The following is a 15,098-nucleotide window of genomic DNA, read 5'->3' on the forward strand; positions in this document are numbered from 1 at the left end:
ATGTGCTCATTTGATGAATTACGATCAATGAAGATGAACTTAAGTAAAAATTTGATTTAAAAATATGAAAAACAGATTCTATTGATCTTTAAGAGGCCTTGAAAATAACTAGAACTATAGAATGAGGAAATAAATATTCTCCATTCAAAATTCTAAATATTATGAGAACTACTGTCCCAATTTTGTGCTCACCCAGAGAAACAAGTGAGTCAGTGAATAAATACTGTATTACAGATTAGATGGGTAAAGGGTGTCTGGAAAGGAGTAATGAAAATGAATTGTTGACATGCCTTTTTCAGACGAGGTTAAGGGGCATTTGAGTGGATCGTCCTCCCAGTTACAAGGAAGAAAAGGCCTGCTTTGGTGCAGGAGGAGGTGACAAATGCTTTGTGCCCATGTGCTCCTCACCTCGGAAATAGGAGGCTTTCCAAGGGTCTCCTAAGAAATAGATTTTCCTTGGCTAACCCACACAATCGATCTTTCCTTTTAGATAATAAATTTTAAACACTCTCCTCCATGTTAAGGAAACAATATAGGAGAGGGGGACAACTTCTATGTACCCTGGATAGCTTATTCCATTTTTTATCTCAGGACATAAAGAAAAATGAATATTTCTGACTTTGAAAGATCACATGTGTACCGAGATTTCTCACTCACTCAGTCAAAAGTTCACATCTATGACAGCCTCTCTTAAAACAAACCTTATTATTAAAATGACAGAATGCCAGAAAAGCTTATCCCCGCCAACCAGGATATCGAAGATGACATTTGTGTAACTTTGGTCATATGAGGAAAAAAACATTGGCTCATGACCCATCACACCAAATGATGTGCGTTATAAAAGTGGCAGCAATTTCACATCCTCTCCAACCGCTGGGACACCTTCAGCTTCTGCAGAAGAAGAACCAGTAAGATGAAAGTTCTGCTGTTCAATCTTGTCCTTGGTCTGCTTTATGCATGTCAAGGTGAAGCCCAGCAACTTCTCAAACCGGTACCAGGGGTGGTGCAAGCTGGGAGGAGTTCTTGGGGTATCTGTGTGTGTCTCTTTTGGGGTTTGGTCGTGTGGATTCATAAGTCTAGCCATCTCCCTGCAACTCAAAATTGCTCCATTCACTGGCTCTGTACCTGTTCTGTATCATCTTCAAATCATCTCTACCATCTATTAACTGGCTCTCGTGCATGTTCACAGAGCTTGTAAAACAGAAGGAAGATCAAACAGCTGCTGACTGCAGCTCTTGCATTTGACAAGACAGCTCAAGCTATCTCAGTAATAGTTCAGTTCCTTCCTTTATGTGAGTTAGTTTTCACATGACTTTATACCTAGGTTGTGTTCATAAAGATAGGTAATTTCTGTCCAAGTGGAAGGATAGGGAAACTCCTGAGGGATGATGTCGGGCTGAATTAACAGGGATGGACTAGATTCTTTTTTTTTTTTTTCTTAATTGGAGGTTAATTGCTTTACAATATTGTAGTGGGTTTTTTTTTTTTTTTTTTTGCCATACATTGACATGAATCCGCTGTGGGTATACATGAGTTCCCAATTCTGAAGTCCCCTTCCACCTCCCTCCCCATCCCATCCCTCAAGGTCATCCCAGTGCTCCAGCCTTGAGCACTTTTTCTCATGCATCAAACCTGGACTGGCGATCTATTTCACATGTGGACTAGATTCTTAATAGGAATTTTGATTTCAGTTTTCAGGAGAATGGAGAACCCTTTACATCGCATCCAGTAACATTGAGAAGATCACTGAGAATGGGCCATTTCACATTTACGCACGTTACATTCAGTTTAATGCAGACAACACAGTAGACGTCGACTTTTATATCAAGTAAGTAAAAATAACCCAGAAGGAAAACACACATAAATCTCTGAGCTGAGGGAGGGTGTGGTTTCCCCATCAGTGGGGAACTCTGAGTTCCCTGAGCTGTGGGCCTGAGCAGGGTCTCTGAGCTGGGACCTGAAGGGAAGATTACTTGTGAGCCTCCAAGGAATGCCCTGGAACCTCTGCTTAGAGGGCGAGGTCCCAGAAACTCCACTGGCATCGACTCATTACAGGAAAGATGGAAACAGCAGTGGAAGGAGCTCATGTGCTTTAACCCCACAATCCCCACCAGGGGCTTAAACCCTTCCTGCACAATTTGTAAGAGACAGTTTCCACCGAGTCCAGAAGCTGAGGGCAGGGGGAGAGCACACAGTGAGCTCTGCCCTGCAGGGTTTCCTCATGGGATGTTTCATCACCACTGAATTTACAAAACCCGTGGCCATCCCAAAAGAGCTTCCTGGGTGGTACTAGGGGTAAAGAATGCGCCTGCTAATGCAGGTGACATAAGAGACATGAGTTTGATTCCTGGGTTGGGAAGATCCCCTGGAGGAGGATGTGACAACCCACTCCAGCATTCTTGCCTGGAGAATCCTATGGTCAGAGGAGTCTGGAAGGCTACAGTCCTTGGGGTCATAAAGAGTGGACACGGCTGAGGAATGGAGCACACACCCATTGTCCTAAGTACCATTCATGATATGGCCATTATACTGCAGTTGGTTCATTGAGAGCATGCAAATATAGCAGATGCCAACACAAGTTTGCTGAGCACCTATTTTCCACAAAAAGAATACAAACTCAGATATATATATATAGAGAGAGGAATACAAATATCAAGAAAAAACAACTAAAAGTTTTATGCTTAGAGATATGGGTTCACACATGTATATAACTGCTTATATATTAAATATGTATATACGTCATAGTATGGAATGCATGTTTTGTTAGTCATTCAGGCATGTCTGACTCTTTGCGACCCCATAGACAGTGTAGCCCCCAGGCTCCTCTGTCCATAGAATTCTCCAGGAAAGAATCCTGGAGTGGGTGGTCATTCCATTCTCTAGGGAATCTTTCTGACACAGGTATTGAACTCAGGTCTCCTGCATTGCAGGCAGATTCTTTAACATGTGAACCAGGAGAGTATACATACAACCAAATTACAACCACACATATGGAAACAGACTGACTCACACACACACACACACACACACACACACACACACACACACACATTCTATCCCAGGAGACACACTTGTCTCTTTTCACTAATTTTTTAAAAGAAAACTTATTATTGCCCTCTGCTGTTTTTACAGTTATTGAGCCCTATGTTTAACTTCTCATGTGGCCACTCCTTCTGAAGTTCATCTTTACTGAAGTGTATTTATGTGGAATTATTTGCACCTTTGTGGAGGGCACAGTTCAATGAGCTTGCACATGTGCACAAATGTTTCACCATCTCCACAGTCAAGATATAAAACTCTGGGCTTCCATGGTGGTTCAGTGGATAAGTAGCCACCTGCCAATGGAGGAGACCAGGGTTCAGTCGCTGGTCTGGGAATAACCCACATACCGGGGAGAATCTATGCATGTGTGCTGCGACTACTGGGCCTGTGCTCTAGAGCCTGTGCTCCACAACATAAAACCACCTCACTGAGAGGCCTGGGCACTGCAACTACAGAGTAGCCTTTGCTCCCACACCGGGGTAGCAACAAAGACCCAGCACAGAAAAAAATAAGCATTTTTTTTAAGGTCTAAAATTTCCCCTTCATTGTTGCTTTAAAAAAAAAAAATTTGGAGGCTAATTACTTTGCAATATTGTATTGGTTTTGCCATACATTGAGATGAATCTGCCCCGGGTGTACATGTGTTCCCCATCTTGAACGCCCTCCCGACTCCCTCCCCATCCCATCCTTCTGGGTCATCCCAGTATACCAGCCCCTAGCATCCTGTATCATGCATCGAACCTGGACTGGCGATTAGTTTCACATATGATAAAATACATGTTTCAATGCCATTGTCCCAAATCATCCCACCCTTGCCCTCTCCCACAGAGTCCAAAAGACTGCTCTATACATCTGTGTCTCTTTTGCTGTCTCGCATACAGGGTTATCGTTATCAACATTCTAAATTCCATATATATGCATTAGTATACTGTACTGGGGTTTTTCTTTCTGGCTTACTTCACTCTGCATAATAGGCTCCGGTTTCATCCACTTCATTAGAACTGATTCAAATGTATTCTTTTTAATGGCTGAGTAATACTCCATTGTGTATATGTACCAAAGCTTTCTTATCCATTTGTCTGCTGATGGACATGTAGGTTGGTACCATGTCCTGGCTATTATAAACAGTGTTGTGGTGAACATTGGAGTACACGTGTCTCTTTCAATTCTGGTTTTCTCAGTGTGCATGCCCAGCAGTAGGATTGCTGGGTCCTATGGCAGTTCTATTTCCAGGTTTTTACGAAATCTCTACACTGTTTTCCATAGTGGTTGTACTAGTTTGCACTCCCACCAACAGTGTCAGAGGGTTCCCTTTTCCCCACACCATCTCCAGCATTTATTGTTTGTAGACTTTTGGATGGCAGCCATTCTGACTGGCATGAAATGGTACCTCATTGTGGTTTTGATTTGCATTTCTCTGATGATGAGTGATGGTGAGCATATTTTCATGTGTTTGTTAGCCATCTGTATGTCTTCTTTGGAGAAATGTCTGTTTAGTTCTTTGGCCCATTTTTTGATTGGGTTGTTTATTTTTCTGGAATTGAGCTATAGGAGTTGATTCAACATTTTTGAGATTAATCCTTTGTCAGTTGCTTCATTTACTATTATTTTCTCAAATTCTGAAGGCTGTCTTTTCACCTTGCTTACAGTTTCCTTTGTTGTGCAGAAGCTTTTAATTTTAATTAGGTCCTATTTGTTTATTTTTGCTTTTCTTTCCAATACTGTGGAAGGTGGGTCATGGAGGATCCTGCTGTGATTTATGTCGGAGAGTTTTTGCCTATGTTCTCCTCTAGGAGTTTTATAGTTTCTGGTTTTACATTTTGATCTTTCATCCATTTTGAGTTTATTTTTGTGTATGGTGTTGGGGAGTGTTCTAGTTTCATTCTTTCACAAGTGGTTGACCTGTTTTCCCAACATCAACTGTTAAAGAGATTGTCTTTTCTCCATTGTATATTCTTGCCTCCCTTGTCAAAGATAAGGTGTCCATAGGTGCATGGATTTATTTATGGGCTTTCTATTTTGTTCCATTGATCTATATTTCTGTCTTTATGCCAGTACCATAGTGTCTTGCTGACTGTGGCTTTGTAGTAGAGCCTGAAGTCCGGCAGGTTGATTCCCGCACTTCCATTATTCTTTCTCAAGATTGCTTTGGCTATTCGAGGCTTTCTGTATTTCCATACAAACTGTGACATTATTTGTTCTAGCTCTGTAAAAAATACCGTTGGTAGCTTGATAGGGATTGCATTGAATGTATAAATTACTTTGGGTAGTATACTCATTTTCACAATATTTATTCTTCCAATCCATGAACACGGTATATTTCTCCATCTATTAGTATCCTCTCTGATTTCTTTCACCAGTGTTTTATAGTTTTCTATAAAGAGGTCTTTTGTTTCTTTAGGTAGATATATTCCTAAGTATTTTATTCTTTTCGTTGCAATGGTGAATGGAAGAGTTTCCTTAATTTTTCTTTCTGTTTTCTCATTAATAGTGTATAGGAATGCAAGGGATTTCTGTGTGTTGATTTTATATCATTGGAAGGACTGATGCTAAAGCTGAAACTCCAATACTTTGGCCACCTCATGCGATGAGTTGACTCACTGGAAAAGACTCTGATGCTGGGAAAAGTTGGGGGCGGGAGGAGAAGGGGACGACCGAGAATGAGATAGATGGATGGCATCACCGACTCCGTGGACATGAGTTTGGGTGAACTCCGGGAGTTGGTGATGGACAGGGAGTCCTGGCATGCTGTGATTCATGGGGTCGTGGAGAGTCGGACACGACTGAGCAGCTGAACTGAACTGAACTTTACTATATTCATTGATTAGCTCTAGTAATTTTCTGGTAGAGTCTTTAAGGTTTTCTACGTAGAGCATCATGTCATCTGCACACAGTGAGGGTTTTATTTCTTTTCCAATGTGGATTCCTTTTATGTCTTTTTCTGCTCTGATTGTTGTGGCCAAAACTTCCAAAACTATGTTGAATAGTAGTGGTGAGGGGGGCACGCTTGTCTTCTTCCTGACTTTAGGGGAAACGCTTTCAATTTTTCACCATTGAGGATAATGTTTGTTTTGGGTTTGTCATATATAGCTTTTATTATGTTGAGGAGTGTTCCTTCTATTCCTACCTTCTGGAGGATTTTTATCATAAGTGGACATTGAATTTTGTTAAAGGCTTTCTCTTTATCTATTGAGATAATCATATGGTTTTTATTTTTCATTTTGTTAATGTGGTGTATTACATTGATTTGTGGACATTGAAGAATTCTTGCATCCCTGGGATAAAGCCCACTTGGTCATGATATATGATCTTTTTAAGGTGTTGTTGGATTCTGATTGCTAGAATTTTGTGAAGGATTTTTGCATCTATGTTCATCTGTGATATTTGCCTGTACTTCTCTTTTTTGTGGCATCTTTGTCAGGTTCTGGGATTAGGGTGATGGTGGCCTCATAGAATGAGTTTGGAAGTTGACCTTCCTCTGCAATTTTCTGGAAGAGTTTGAGTAGGATAGGTGTTAGCTCTTCTCTAAATTTTTGGTGGAATACAGCTGTGAAGCTGTCTGGGCCTGGGCTTTTATTTGCTGGGAGATTTCTGATTACAGTTTCAATTTCCATGCTTGTGATGGGTTTGCTAAGATTTTCTATTTTCCCTTGGTTCAGTTTTGGAAAGTTGCACTTTTCTAAGAATTTGTCCATTTCTTCCAAGTTGTCCATTTTATTGGCATTTAATTGCTGATCATTGTCTCTCATGATCCTTTGTATTTCTGTGTTGTCTGTTGTGATCTCTCCTTTTTCATTTCTAATTTTATTGATTTGTTTTTTCTCCCTTTGTTTCTTGATGAGTCTGGCTAGTGGTTTGTCAATTTCATTTATCCTCTCAAAGAACCAGCCTTTGGCTTTGTTGATTTTTGCTATGGTTTCTTTTGTTTCTTTTGCATTTTTTTTCTGCCCAATTTTTAAGAATTCTTTCCTTCTACTAACCCTGGGGTCCTTCGTTTCTTTCTTTTCTATTTGCTTTAGGAGTTGAGTTAGGTTATATAGTTGACTTTTTTCTTGTTTCTTGAGGTATGCCTGTATTGCCATGAACCTTCCCCTTAGAACTGCTTTTACAGTGTCCCACAGGTTTGGGTTTCTGTGTTTTCATTTTCATTCCTTTCTATGCATATTGTGATTTCTTTTTTGATTTCTTCTATGATTTGTTGCTTATTCAGCAGCGTGTTGTTCAGTCTCCATATGCTGGAATTTTTAATAGTTTTTCTCCTGTAATTGAGATCTAATCTTACTGCATTCTGGCCAGAAAAGGTGCTTGGAATGATTTCATTATTTTTGAATTTATCAAGGCTAGACTTATGGCCCAGGATGTGATCTATCCTGGAGAAGGTTCTGTGTGCCCTTGAGAAGAAGGTGAAATTCATCATTTAGAGGTGAAATGTCCTATAGATGTCAATTAGTTCTACCTGGTCTACTATATCATTTAAAGTTTGTGTGTCCTTGTTAATTTCTGTTTAGTTGATCTATCCTTAAGTGTGAGTGGGGTATTAAAGTCTCCCACTATTATTGCATTGTTGTTAACTACCCCTTTCATATTTGTTAGTATTAGTCTCACATATTGTGGTGCTCCTATGTTGGGTGCATATATATTTATAATTGTTATTTCTTCTTCTTGGATTGATCATTTGATCATTATGTAGTGTCCTTCTTTGTCTCTTTTCACAGCCTTTATTTTAAAGTCTATTTTATCTGATATGAGTATTGCTACTCCTGCTTCCTTTTGGTCTCTATTTGCCTGGAATATCTTTTTCCAGCCTTTCATTTTCAGTCTGTATGTGTCTCTTGTTTCGAGGTGGGTCTCTTGTAAACAACATATATAGGGGTCTTGTTTTTGTATCCATTCAGCCAGTCTTTGCCTTTTGGTTGGGGCATTCAACCCATTTACATTTAAGGTAATTATTGATAAGTATGATCTTGTTGCCATTTACTTTATTGCTTTGGGTTCGAGTTTATACACCCTTACTGTGTTTCCTGTCTAGAGAAGGTCCTTTAGCATTTGTTGGAGAGTTGGTTTGGTGATGCTGAATTCTCTCATCTTTTGCTTGTCTGTAATGCTTTTGATTTCCCTTTCATATTTAAATGAGATCCTTGCTGGGTACAGTAGTCTGGGCTGTAGGTTATTTTCTTTCATCACTTTAAGTATGTCTTGCCATTCCCTCCTGGCCTGAAGAGTTTCTGTTGAAAGATCAGCTGTTATCCTTATGGGGATCCCCTTGTGTGTTATTTGTTGCTTTTCCCTTGCTGCTTTTAATATTTGTTTTTTTATATTTGATCTTGTTAATTTGAATAATAGGTGTCTTCGAATTTTTGCCTTGGGTTTGTCCTGTTTGGGACACTCTGGGTTTCTTGGACTTGGGTGATTATTTCCTTCCCCATTTTAAGGAAGTTTTCAACTATTATTTCCTCAAGTATTTTCTCATGGTCTTTCTTTTTGTCTTCTTCTTCTGGGAAGCTTATGATTCGAATGTTGGGGCATTTAACCTTGTCCAACAGTTTTGTGCTTTATTGACTATGTCAAAGCCATTGACTGTGTGGATTACAATAAACTGTGGAAAATTCTGAAAGAGATGGGAATACCAGACCACCTGATCCTCCTCTTGAGAAATCTGTATGCAGGTCAGGAAGCAACAGTTAGAACTGGGCATGGAACAGCAGACTGGTTCCAGGTAAGAAAAGTTACTTCAAGGCTGTATATTGTCACCCTGCTTATTTAACTTGTATGCAGAGTACATCATGAGGCACGCTGGGCTGGAAGAAGCACAAGCTAAAATCAAGATTACTAGGAGAAATATCAATAACCTCAGGTATGCAGATGACACCACTCCTATGGTAGAAAGTGAAGAGGAACTAAAACGACTCTTGATGAAAGTGAAAGAGGAGAATGAAAAAGTTGGCTTAAAACTCAACATTAAGAAAACTAAGATCATGGCATCTTGTCCCATCACTTCATGGGAAATAGATGGGGAAACAGTGGAAACAGTATTAGATTTTATTTTTTTTGGGCTCCAAAATCACTGTGGATGCTGATTGCAGCCATGAAATTAAAAGACGTTTACTCCTTGGAAGGAAATTTATGGCCAACCTAGATAGCACATTAAAAAGCAGAGACATTACTTTGAGAACAAAGATCCGTCTAGTCAAGGCTATGGTTTCTCCAGTGGTCATGCATGGATGAGAGAGTTGGACTGTGAAGAAAGCTGAGCGCTGAAGAATTGATGCTTTTGAACTGTGGTGTTGGATAAGGCTCTTGAGAGTCCCTTGGACTGCAAGGGGATCCAACCAGTCCATCCTAAAGGAGATTAGTCCTGGGTGTTCATTGGAAGGACTGATGCTGAAGCTGAAACTCCAATCCTTTGGCCACCTCATCCAAAGAGTTGACTCACTGGAAAAGACAATGATGCTGGGAGGGATTGGTGGCAGGAGGAGAAGGGGACGACAGAGAATGAGATGGCTGAATGGCATCACCGACTCGATGGACATGAGTTTGAGTGAACTCCGGGAGTTGGTGATGGACAGGGAGGCCTGGCATGCTGCTATTCATAGGGTCACAAAGAGTCAGACACGACTGAGCGAGTGAACAAAAGTGAACTGAACTGAAATGAAGTGAACCTTATCCCAGAGGTCTCTGAGATTGCCCTCAGAGACAATTGGTGTTTATTTTTTCCTGTTTCATTTGTTTCTACCATTCTATCTTCTCTCGCACTTATCCTGTCTTCCGCCTCCATTATTCTACCTTTGGTTCCCTCCAGAGGGTTTTTTTATCTCATTTGTTTCATTATTCATTATATATTGACTCTTTTTTATTTCTTTCTCTTTTATTTCTTCTAGGTCCTTGTTAAACTTTTTTTTTATTTCTTTCTCTTTTATTTCTTCTAGGTCTTTGTTAAGCCTTTCTTGCATCTTCTCGATCCTTGTCTCCAGGCTATTAATCTGGAACTCCATTTTGATTTCAAAATTTTGGATCATTTTCACTCTCATTATTAGGAATTCTTTATCAGGTATATTCCCTATCTCTCCTTTTTTGTTTTTGGTGGATATTTATCCTATTCCTTTACCTGCTGTGTATTTCTCTGCCTCTTCTTCTGCTTATATTGATGTGTTTGGGGTGGCCCCTCCATATCCTGGCAGTTTGTGGAGTTCTGTTTATGTGGAATTTCCTCACTGTGGGTGGGGTTGAACGGGTGGCTTGTCAAGGGTTCCTGGTTAGGGAAGCTTGTGTCGGTGTTCTGGTGGGTGCAGCTGGATTTCTTCTCTCTGGAGTGCAATGAAGTGTCCAGTAATGAGTTATGAGATGTCAATAGGTTTGGAGTGACTTTGGGCAGCCTGTATATTGAGGCCCAGGGCTATGTTCCTGTGTTGTTGGAGAATTTGTGTGGTATGTCTTGCTCTGGAACTTGTTGACCCTTGGGTGGTCCTTGGCTTCAGTGTAGGTATGGAGGCGTTTGATGAGCTCCCATAAATTAATATTTCCTGGAGTCAGGAGTTCTCTGGTGTTCTCAGGATTTGGACTTAAGCCTCTTCCTCTGGTTTTCAGTCTTATTCTTTCAGTAGCCTCTAGACTTCTCTATCTGTCACTTCCAAGGCAGTTCCCTCTGTTTTAGTTTCTTCTGTTTGCTGGTCTCTTCAGTATCTAATTTCTTCCCTGACACTAGGTGGCGGTGGTGGACACTTTTTAAGTGCTCACTTGTTCAGTCCTGTTCTGGGAAGGGAGGAACGCTGCAGACAAATATCTCTGGTGTCTGTGGGGAGTGCTCACAGTGTCTCGGCCACACTGGGTGAGCCTCCACTCATGGCGTGTGTGCTGTCTCAGTCTACACTGCACAGACTCTAGGTTGCTCTGCCTGGAACTGTCTGAGGCTGGCGCTGGGTTGCATGCACTTCCCAGGTCAAAGCCGCTCAGGTTCAGGGACTCGGGTACTCCACAAAGTCGCAGAGTTCATTGGGCCTGGGTTTTTTGCCCTTCCCTAGTCTGAGCAGCTCAGGTGACCAGGTGTTTGGTGAGCACAGTCTCTGCGACTTATCACCTCCCCAGTCCTTGCCCTGCCACTCGGTTTTCTGGGTGTACAACTGGTGCACATTTTCAGACAGATATCGACCAACCAGAATCCCAAGATGTCTTGGTTAGCAACAAAGCCTGCTTGCAGTTTAGTACTGGATGCCTCTCTGGGGCCAGGATTGTCTCCTTCTGGCTCTGGTTCCCTACCCTGCTTGTCTTGGAGGGTGAAAGACCATCCGCAGCCTGCTGTCTCTAGTCCTTTATTTTGTGAGCAGGTATGGTGGTGTCTTAGGTTAAGGCTTTTCATCTTTCTGCAGCGTAGCTATCCCACAGTCTGCTTTGCTATCTCAAGTTAGATCCCTCAGATTTCCCTCAGGACATTCAGGCCTGGTCTTTAAGCAATGCATCCCGCACCTCCCTGCCAAGCCCCCCCCCCCCCCGCCCCCGCTTGCTAGTGGCAGCTGCAGGAGTCTGTGCTGCTTCTCCCTTGGGAGTTACCTTTGGGCACATAATCTGTGGGTTTTAATTATTCATTTCTTTTTCCTCCTGGTTATGTGGCCCTCTGGGTTTCCAAGGCTCACCACAGAATCGCCAGTGAGAGTGTTTCCTGGTGTTTAGAAACTTCTCTCTTTTTTAAGCCTCCCTTCCCGGGACGGATCTCCATCCTTACCTCTTTTGTCTCTCTTTTTATTGTATATGTTTTTCCCTACCTCCTTTCAAAGACTATGGGCTGCTTTTCTGGGTTCCTGATGTCCTCTGACAGCATTCAGAAGTTGTTTTGTGGAATTTCCTCAGCGTTCAAATATTCTTTTGATGAATTTGTGGGGGAGAAAGTAGTCTCCCTGTCCTATTCCTCTGACATCTTAGGACCGCCCCCTGCTTCTATTCACTTATCATTAAGTGTCTAACCCCTCAGGCAATAGGCAAGAACTAATTTGCTTCATCTCCCCTCTTCTGAAACTTCACATGACAAAATTAGCCACTCTGCATCATGTTCCCTGCTATCTACCACTCAGCACAATATTTTGAAAGTGTATCTCAGTGTCTGCATATGCAAGGAGTCATGTTTTTCAAGCCAATTGAAAGAACTTGTTTGCATAAATAAAATTTTGTGTATTTGCAGTTATTGGAAAATTAGTTTGTTTCCATGTCACATTGTTTCCAGTAACTTCAACGCATTTGACCAATGACTGAAAAGAGCGAGCTCAATCCATTGTGGACATTCTTTCCCGAGGTGTCCGTTCAAAAATTAATCCAATTCTTCTTGTCCTTTAATATTTGCTTTGTGTGCACACATACTATGTGCCAAATAACACCTTTTTTCATGTCCATGCACAGAAGACCCATAAAAAGTCACCCAAACTTTTCTGTTATAAAGGTAACAATATACTCTTATCATGTGCTATATATGTATAATTTCCTTATGTCATGTAAGCATATGATGTAAGCACTCATGTGTTCTTGTGTGCTTGCTCATGTGTGTGTATGTGTTATGTGCATGTATACATACATGTGTCTTTCAGTGTTTAAACCTCTTCTGGAATGTCGATGGAAGAGTGTGTGTTTTGAGAAAAGTAAGCATCTTTCCTCTACCTTTTTGTGATATTTGGCTCTCGTATTCTCTAATGAATCACTGCCAGAGTTTTGAGAAGCCCCAAGGCCTGAGATGATGTCTACACCTCAGTTTTCAGAAAATGTATCAAAGAAAGAGTCTTTCTTTTTCTTGTTTTTGTTTTCCCTAAAATTCTAGATTTCTCCAAGGTATTGGCTTTTCACACGGCCTGTTTTGTATTTGAAGTTTATCTTTGGAAATACTAGTCAGATTGAATGTGTATACAAACCATCCTTGTCTCTTGATAGTGGATTTTAGACAACACATTCTTTCTCTTTTGAAGGTGACATTTTTCACATGCACTGATACCTGACACACATTTTTGGCTGTGATACAAAAAGAATCCTAATATGCATCAAATTCTTATTTTAATCAACCAACTTGAATATGTTTTGTTTCTAAGGTCAAATGGAGAATGCATAAAAAAACACATCACAGCACAGAAGCAACAAAATTTCACTTATACTGCTGAATGTAAGTATGGGTATTTCACTGGTAAGAGTATGTCTGGGTGGAAATCTTGATCTCAATTTTCTTCAGTAGCTCCATACACCTGAATTATACTCCTACTAACAATTAGACTGGAACATATCCTCACGACTGAGTGTTACTCACCAAGATTAGAGCCAGACATCCTAGAGTGTTAAGTCAAGTGGGCCTATGGAGCATTACTGTGAACAAAGCTAGTGGAGGTGACAAAATTCAAGCTGACCTATTTCAAATCCTAAAAGATGATGCTGTTAAAATGCTGCACTCACTGTGTCAACAAATTTGGAAAACTCAGCAGAGGCCAGAGAACTGGAAAAGGTCACGTTTCATTCCAATTGCAAAGAAGGGAAATGCCAGACTGTGTCCCAACTACCACACAATTGCACTCATTTCCATGCTAGAATGGCAATGTTCAAAATCCTTCAGTTAGGTGTCAGAGGTAAGTGAACCATGAAGTTCCATAGGCACAATCTGGGTCTTGAGGAGGCAGAGGAATAAGACATCAAATTGCCATCTCTCCCTGGATCGTGCAGAAAACAAGGGAATTTGAGAAAAATATCTGCTTCATTGACTATGCTAAAGCTTTCCCCGGTGAATCACAAGAAACTGTGGCAAATGCTGTAAGAGATGGGAATACCAGACCCCCTTGCCTGCCTCCTGAGAAATCTGTATGCAGGAAAAGAAGCAACAGTTAGAACAAGAGATGGAACAATGGACTGGCTCAAAATTGAGGAAGGAATATGTCAAGACTATATACTATCACCCTGCTTATTTAACTTATATGCATGGTACATCATGCGAAATGCCAGGCTGAATGAAGCACAAGCTGGAATCAAGATTGTTGAGAGAAATGTCGGCTATATCAGATATGGAGATAACACCACTCTTATGACAGAAAGTGAACAGGGAAAAAAGATCCTTTTTATGAGGGTGAAAGAGGGGAGTGAAAAATTTGTCTTACAACACAACATTCAAAACTAAGATCATGGCATCCAGTACTATTCAGTTCAGTTCCGTTCAGCCGCTCAGTTGTGTCCAACTCTTTGTGACCCCATGAACCGCAGCACGCCAAGCTTCCCTGTTCATCACCAACTCCCGGAGTCCATCCAAACTCATGTCTATTGAGTGGGTGATGCCATCCAACCATCTCATCCTCTGTCGACCCCTTCTCCTCCTGTTCTCAATCTTTCCCAGCATCGGGGTCTTTTCAAATGAGTCCACTCTTCGCATCAGGTGGCCAAAGTATTGGAGTTTCAGCTTCAGTATCAGTCCTTCCAATGAACAACCAGGACTGATCTCCCTTAGAATGGACTGGTTGCATCTCCTTGTGATACAAGGGACTCTCAAGAGTCTTCTCCAGCACCACAGTTCAAAACCATCAATTCTTCAATGCTCAGCTTTCTTTATAATCCAACTCTCACATCCTTGTATGACCACTGGAGAAACCATAGCCTTGACTATAGATGGACCTTTCTTAACAAAGTAACGTCTCTGCTTTTTAATATGCTGTCTAGTTTGGTCATAAATTTCCTTCCAAGGAGTAAGTGTCTTTTCATTTCATGGCTGCAATCACCATCTGCACTGATTTTGGAGCCCAAATAAATAAAGCCAGCCACTGTTTCCACTGTTTCCCCACCTATTTCCCATGAAGTGATGGTACTGGATGCCGTGGTCTTAGTTTTCTGAATGTTGAGCTTTAAGCCAACTTTTTCAGTCTCCTCTTTCACTTTCACCAAGAGGCTCTTTAGTTCTTCAATTTCTGCCATGAGGGTGGTGTCATCCAATACTATCACTTCATGACAAATAGAAAAAGTGTAAGCAGTGACAGTTTTCGTTTTCTTGGGCTCAAGAATCCTTGCAGACACTGACTGCAGCCATGAAATTAAAAGATGCTTGCTCCTTGGAAGAA

The 15,098-nt window shown here is 41.1% G+C and overlaps 1 long non-coding RNA gene across 1 annotated transcript; it reads left to right on the forward strand.

Annotated features, from left to right (window-relative positions):
* Positions 1 to 882: 882 nt before the first annotated feature.
* On the forward strand, positions 883 to 13,171 carry LOC129564155 (uncharacterized). The gene is made up of 3 exons (XR_008687439.1): positions 883 to 991; positions 1,692 to 1,828; positions 13,104 to 13,171. It is a non-coding gene; the product is annotated as an uncharacterized LOC129564155 (long non-coding RNA).
* The last annotated feature ends 1,927 nt before the right edge of the window (positions 13,172 to 15,098 follow it).

Source organism: Moschus berezovskii, chromosome X, assembly GCF_049115385.1.
Source record: "Moschus berezovskii isolate FMDL1 chromosome X, NW_MosBer_1.0, whole genome shotgun sequence".
Taxonomy (NCBI): Eukaryota; Metazoa; Chordata; class Mammalia; order Artiodactyla; family Moschidae; genus Moschus; species Moschus berezovskii.